Source organism: Nicotiana sylvestris, chromosome 3 (assembly GCF_000393655.2).
Source record: "Nicotiana sylvestris chromosome 3, ASM39365v2, whole genome shotgun sequence".
NCBI classification, from domain to species: domain Eukaryota; kingdom Viridiplantae; phylum Streptophyta; class Magnoliopsida; order Solanales; family Solanaceae; genus Nicotiana; species Nicotiana sylvestris.
In genome coordinates this window covers 189824669-189830523 of record NC_091059.1, presented here as the reverse complement: position 1 = coordinate 189830523, position 5855 = coordinate 189824669, and the positions used below count along the sequence as shown (strand labels likewise).

Sequence of the window (5855 nt, the reverse complement as noted above, 5' to 3'; positions counted from 1 at the left end):
TTAACTAGGTAAAAATAATGTATAAAAATTGTAGATAAGTTGTATAATGTTACAACCCATGTTTTTGTACGTGAAATTACGTCGTAAGTCAATTGATGTAAGCTTAGAAATGAGATCCTCTTTGAACGTATATTTGGCGTTACGTCCCATTTTTTGCAAGCCTTTAAGAGTTAATATTTAAGGACAAATGTCTATAAGGGTACATGTTGTTACACCCCGTACTTCAGACGTCACTATCATTATAGGATTATCTAATGTAAGCTCAAAAAGGATGAAATTCTTCTACAAGGATAAGAAAGGTTTGCCGAAGTGTTAAGTAAGTTAAGATGAATGTGAGACTTGTTAATCATGATTTAAATGAGTTTAAAGCCATGATATGACTATATATGATGTTTGGATATGAAGTATAAAGTTTGAGAAAAATCGGATTTAAGTTGTGGAAAAACCGACTAAGGATTTGCCTTGTAATGGAGCTTTTTGAGCAATAAATTTTGTATATTATATGAGGTCTTTTTGGGAAATATTATATACCAAATTTAAGGTCTTGGAATTTAGTTTCCAACGCTCTAAACCGTTTGTTCATATGACATCCGGATAAAAAGATAGAAGTGCCTGAAGGAGGACCTATGTGAGGGTGCCAAGTGGCACCTTTTTGACTTTTGGAAAAACGGGATATTTACATCCCAAACTCGTCTCCTTCTCCATTATTCCAGAGACCTAGACCAAATATCACTCCTAACCTCACCCTCAAGCTATCCACAAGGATATCCAACAAGATTATCATCTATGGCACGAAATCACGAAGCAATAACACTAGAACGATCCCCACGACGTAAGTATCGCTATATAGCCTCTCTTTTTCTTTGTAGTTTGAGTTTTGGAAGGTATTTTGAAGTTAATAAAAATGACTAATTTCTGGTTTCAAGCTATTAAATGTCAATTAAGGTTGATTAATTCATTTCATAATAGTTAGAACTCACGGGACGGTGATCGGAAGCCGTGAGTTCGAGTTATTTGATTTGTAATGGACTGTCTTGTGGGCTGTTTCGTGTAGCTTTTGATCTATATATTTTGCTTCTATTTAATGGAGTTTTTGGAGGATAAATGGTGTGGATAAACACCACATAATGGCGAAATGATGGATTAGTCATTCTTTGTAATATTTTTGGGGTGTTTGACACTACTATAGTCGTCGTTTTTGGTATGAATTGATTGGGGTGTTTTGGGATGTTGCAAGCTAAATATAACATGGATTTTGGCTTGCATACACTGTAGGAGATAATTATATTGTGTTCCTACAGGCGCTTAAGGTTATCTTGGCATTGGTTAAGTTAAATGGATGAACTAGATATGAACTAGTGAATAAAGTTGCTAATTAAGAATAATTGGAATTGTGGATCGTTTTCTGTGTTATGGATATATGGTATAAGGCTGGAATTATTGATGAATGACTTTATTATCATGTTAATGATACTATTAAGTTAAAGTAAAAAGTCTATAAGGGGTGATATGGGGTATACGAATTTCAATTGGAGCTTGTCGCTCGTCGTAAAATAGTTATGACTTATTGTTGTTTTATGGTGTCTTGTTGTTCATAATTATGTATTGCTGGATTTCTCTGGTAATTTGTTTTGGTATATGGTATTGAAGGAGACTCTTGTTACAGGGGAGATGCTGCCCGAATTTATATGAACGAGCTACAAGTTTAAGTTGCAGACTTAGCCTTTATTCAATACTGATTTTGAATCTCCTTATGCAATGGTAGATTGAGTTGAGTTGGTTGAAGAGTTGCTTGGGAGGTATTATGGACTCAACGTGGAGTTGCTTGGGAGGTATTATGGACTCAACGTGGTTAAGGTATGTTAAGGAACTTACTTCTTTCTATTGGCTGATCTAAAGTGAAATGAACATAAACGGTACGCTAATTCATAACTGATCTACTCCTAGAAACTAAGGTTGTCCATGTTGTTCTTTCCTTATAAAGTTATTCTAAACAAGTGTGTATGATCCTTGAATCTTACCAAGGTTCATTTTGAAGGTATGGATGTCCATAATGTTAATCGAAGGTGCAACGACCTTATGTCACTCCGAAAGGTTTAGAACGTGATTCCATGTGTCGAGAATGCATTATATATATATATATATATATTTTACTATACCGAGCCGCGCTATAGTTGGCCGGGTACGGTACCTATTGTGCAACCACTGATCAGTTGGGTTTATTGAGCTCCACGTGGCCGGGTACGATTCTACCAAGCCTTATAATGGCCGGGTATGTTTTTACCGAGTCCTCTTTGAGGCCGGGTACGATGTGATGATAATGATGCCCACAGAGGCGTATGTTTTTAAAAGTTTATGTATATATATGTATTATGCATTTCATGTTAGTAGCCCCCAGAGGCACTCATATGTTACAGGTTGTATTTCCTCTATCTCTCTTTACATTACTGTTCTTGTTTATGCTTTCCTGCCTTACACACTCAGTACTTTATTCGTACTGACGTCCCTTTTGCCTGGGGATGCTATGTTCATGCCCACAGGTCCCGATAGACAGGTTTACATTCCTCCTAGTAGGCTATCAGCTCAGCGAAAGGTGTTGGTGCACTCCACTTGCTCCGGAGTTGCCTATTTGGTTAGTATGATTTAGACATGTATTAATTGGTATGGCGGGGCCCTGTCCCGACCTTTATGATGTTTATGTACTCTTAGAGACTTGTAGACAGATGTCATGTATGTGAAAATTGTATGGCATTGTCGGCCTATGTTCAGTGTATGAGTGATCACTTTGGTCTTATAGGCACATATGTCACATATATAAGTTTCTATGTCATGTTAGGTCATCATATGTCTAGTGTTAACTTATATTTTATTATGTTTATCTCATGATGACCCTTTTGGCACATTTACCCATAATAGTTGTGAGCACGTGATTTTTGCCCTACAAGAACTACTCCCAAAAATTCAAAATAAAATAGTTTTGTGTTGTTTGTGATTTATTTGTATTTGTCTGTGCATGTTTATTTTTATTTTAATTAAGGAAAAATACAAAAAATATGTTGCCTGTGCATTTGGGATTTAACTTTACAATTTAGGAATTAATTAAACAATATTTGGTTTTACGAGAATGAAAATCACAAAAATATGTACTTTGCATTTTTAGCATTTAACGTCCAATTGTGTGATTTTATTTTAATTGGTATTTAATTGGTGTGATAATTGTTATTAGGAATTAATTAGTATGTTAAGCTAATTTGGTTTATAATTTAACTTAGAATTTTAGTTTTATTAATTAGGAAACAAAAGAAAAAGAAGAAAAAGAAACAAACAGAACAAGAAAAAGGAAAATCGGAACTGGGCCGAATATCCAGGCCTAAACAAATTACCAGTCTTTTTAGCCCAACCCAATCCGCCACTGGACCAAACCAAACGACGTCGTTTTTGTCACGTGTAATCCAAACCGTTGGATTAAATCAATCCAATGGTCCAGATCACCCCTCTCATAACACGGCTTAACCCGACCCTGACCCGGTCCCTGAACTCGGTCCAACCCTCCACCCCTACTAAACCAAACGACCCCGTTTCGCCCTAAGAGACTGATCACAGCCGTTAGATTTTCGTAATCCAACGGCTTAGATTAATTCTTTAATCTCATCATACCAAAGACCCCCCCCCTAAACCCTCAAACCCGTTTCACTCACCCAAACCCTCATCCCCTTCGTCTCTCCCAATTCTCTCACCAGACAGCCCCAAAACCCTAGCAGCTGCCCCTCCATGCCACTGCCCATAACCCGGCGACAACCACTCCAATGACCGCCAAAATCACACCCCTGAACCACCAAACCATCCCCTCTCCGAATCCACGCTCATTTTTCTTCGAATCACCCCCGAGCCTCTCGAATCTTAGATCAAAGAAATCAACACAAACCCTAGTTCATCCAAATCGACCCCAAATCAACACCACATACCTCCCGTGACTCCTTCATAACGAATTCATCATGGATTTCTTTCGAATTAGACCAAAGTTCGTCGAATATCAAATCTAAGTTCAAGCCTTAGAACCCTAAATTGGGACCAATGCACAAGGGGGTCGTTCGTTTGGATTTCTTGATTTATTCAAGTCTGTTTCAACATCAAATAATGACGCCCGTTTGTTCTCCAACAAGAACAAATGTTTGGCATTATGTTGTGTTGACTCAGCATGTCATTTCCCAGTTCGAGCCTGGCCGGTGAGTTTATTTCCTAGTTTTGTTTACTCTGTTGTCAATCTTTCCCCGTCTCTTTTTCTTTTCTCTGGTCTTTTTTGGATTGAAACTCGACCAGTCCTCTGTTTTGGCATTTTGTTTATTCGACCATTTTGTTTATCAAGAACAAACGTTTGGCATTTTGTTTATTCTATTGTCAATTCGCTGTTTTGTTTGTCATAATATTTGGGGAATCTGTTCTTGGTCTCACAAGTCTGTATAGTCAGTTGTGTGAAACCCTGCCTTGTTTAATAATTTAGTCAGTCAAACTGGTTCATTTCAACTTAATAGAACTTGTTCATCCCATGCTCGTGCGTATTGTTAAACAATCTTATGGGCAATTCAGTGTTATCTTGTTTTTTTGCTGTTGGAATAAAACACTGAATTGGTTAATTAGTTGAGTTTTGTGAATTTGTTTGTTTTAGCTGTTGTTTGAATCTGTATCATGCTTGTTAGTCAGTTTAGGTATCATTAGTTAATGAAGTTAAGGGTAAATCACTGAAGTGAAAGTGTTAAAATCAAGTGGAAGCCCATTCTGGTTGTCAGGGCACGCCTGAGTTTTAAATTCAAGCTGCCCATACACCTTTGAATTAAATAATGAAATTAGACACTTAGTAGTGGTTGTCAGGGAATATGATGGAAGAAATACATTTCTTAATGATCTAAGTGTTAAAACAGGCTGGAAAAGGGGTCTGTCTTAGGGTATAAAATACAGGGCAGACCTTAGAATAGGGGGGTTCAGACCTTAAGGAAGAGAGTTGAGAGATCTTTTACTGTTTCATTACCTTAATTAACTTGTCAAAATCTCAGCAAGTAGTCCAGCTCCCTGAGAATCATAAACAGTTTTAAAATTCTCTGCTTCAAGTTTCAGAGATCATTTTTTAGAGTCTTTAATCAGTTAGAGAGGGTCTTGAAAATCAGTTTCTAAAGCTTAAAGACTGGAGAGCTTAGTCAGTCTTTGAACAATATTCTGAGGAGTTCAGAGAGTTTTTGAGAGTTCTTTTGAAAGGCAGTCAGTTTTGGAACTAATTTCAAAAGCTTAAAGTCAGTTTCTGAGAGTTTAAAAGATCAGTTTTGTAGTAGAATCTTGGCTTGACTCAAGCTCGGTTGAGTCTGTTTGTGGCTGTTTGGAACTTCAAATTGTTGCTGTGAACTGCTGTTGTATTGCTGCTCGTATTACTGATGTTGCTGATCTTTCTTCTAATTTATTTCTGTTCCAATTCCAGGTACACCGCTTGACTTCAATAATTGTGAAGCTGAAATGTAAAGGATGAACTTGTAATTGAAGCCTGAAGATTTTAATTTAATTCAGTTTCTGATTTGTATATTTGAACGTTTTTGTTCGTTAAGGATGTTTAGACTCTTGTTTATAGTTGCGTTGGCTGAACTGAACTGGGCTATGCAATAACTGGATTATAGACTATTATAGCTTAGTTTTCTTGGATTGGTTTTCCCAGTAAATCACCAATTGTAGTTAATTCCTTGTTAGTTGATTCTTACACCTGTTGAGTACTGGTTGTAGCCAAATTCATGGTACATAGTAGTTCATGACTAGTCATAGTTAATTTCGTGTTAAAGAACTTTGTGAATCCGTTTAGCGTAGTATAAGAAAAA

The 5855-nt window shown here is 36.9% G+C and overlaps 1 long non-coding RNA gene across 2 annotated transcripts; it reads left to right on the top strand.

Annotated features, from left to right (window-relative positions):
* The first annotated feature begins 722 nt into the window (after positions 1 to 722).
* On the top strand, positions 723 to 5645 carry LOC104214433 (uncharacterized). Of its 2 annotated transcripts, XR_011405918.1 has the most exons (4): positions 723 to 832; positions 1766 to 1857; positions 2541 to 2632; positions 5468 to 5645. It is a non-coding gene; the product is annotated as an uncharacterized lncRNA (long non-coding RNA). The 2 variants fall into 2 exon arrangements; XR_707900.2 differs by lacking the exon at positions 5468 to 5645 and having other exon boundaries at positions 2541 to 2753.
* The last annotated feature ends 210 nt before the right edge of the window (positions 5646 to 5855 follow it).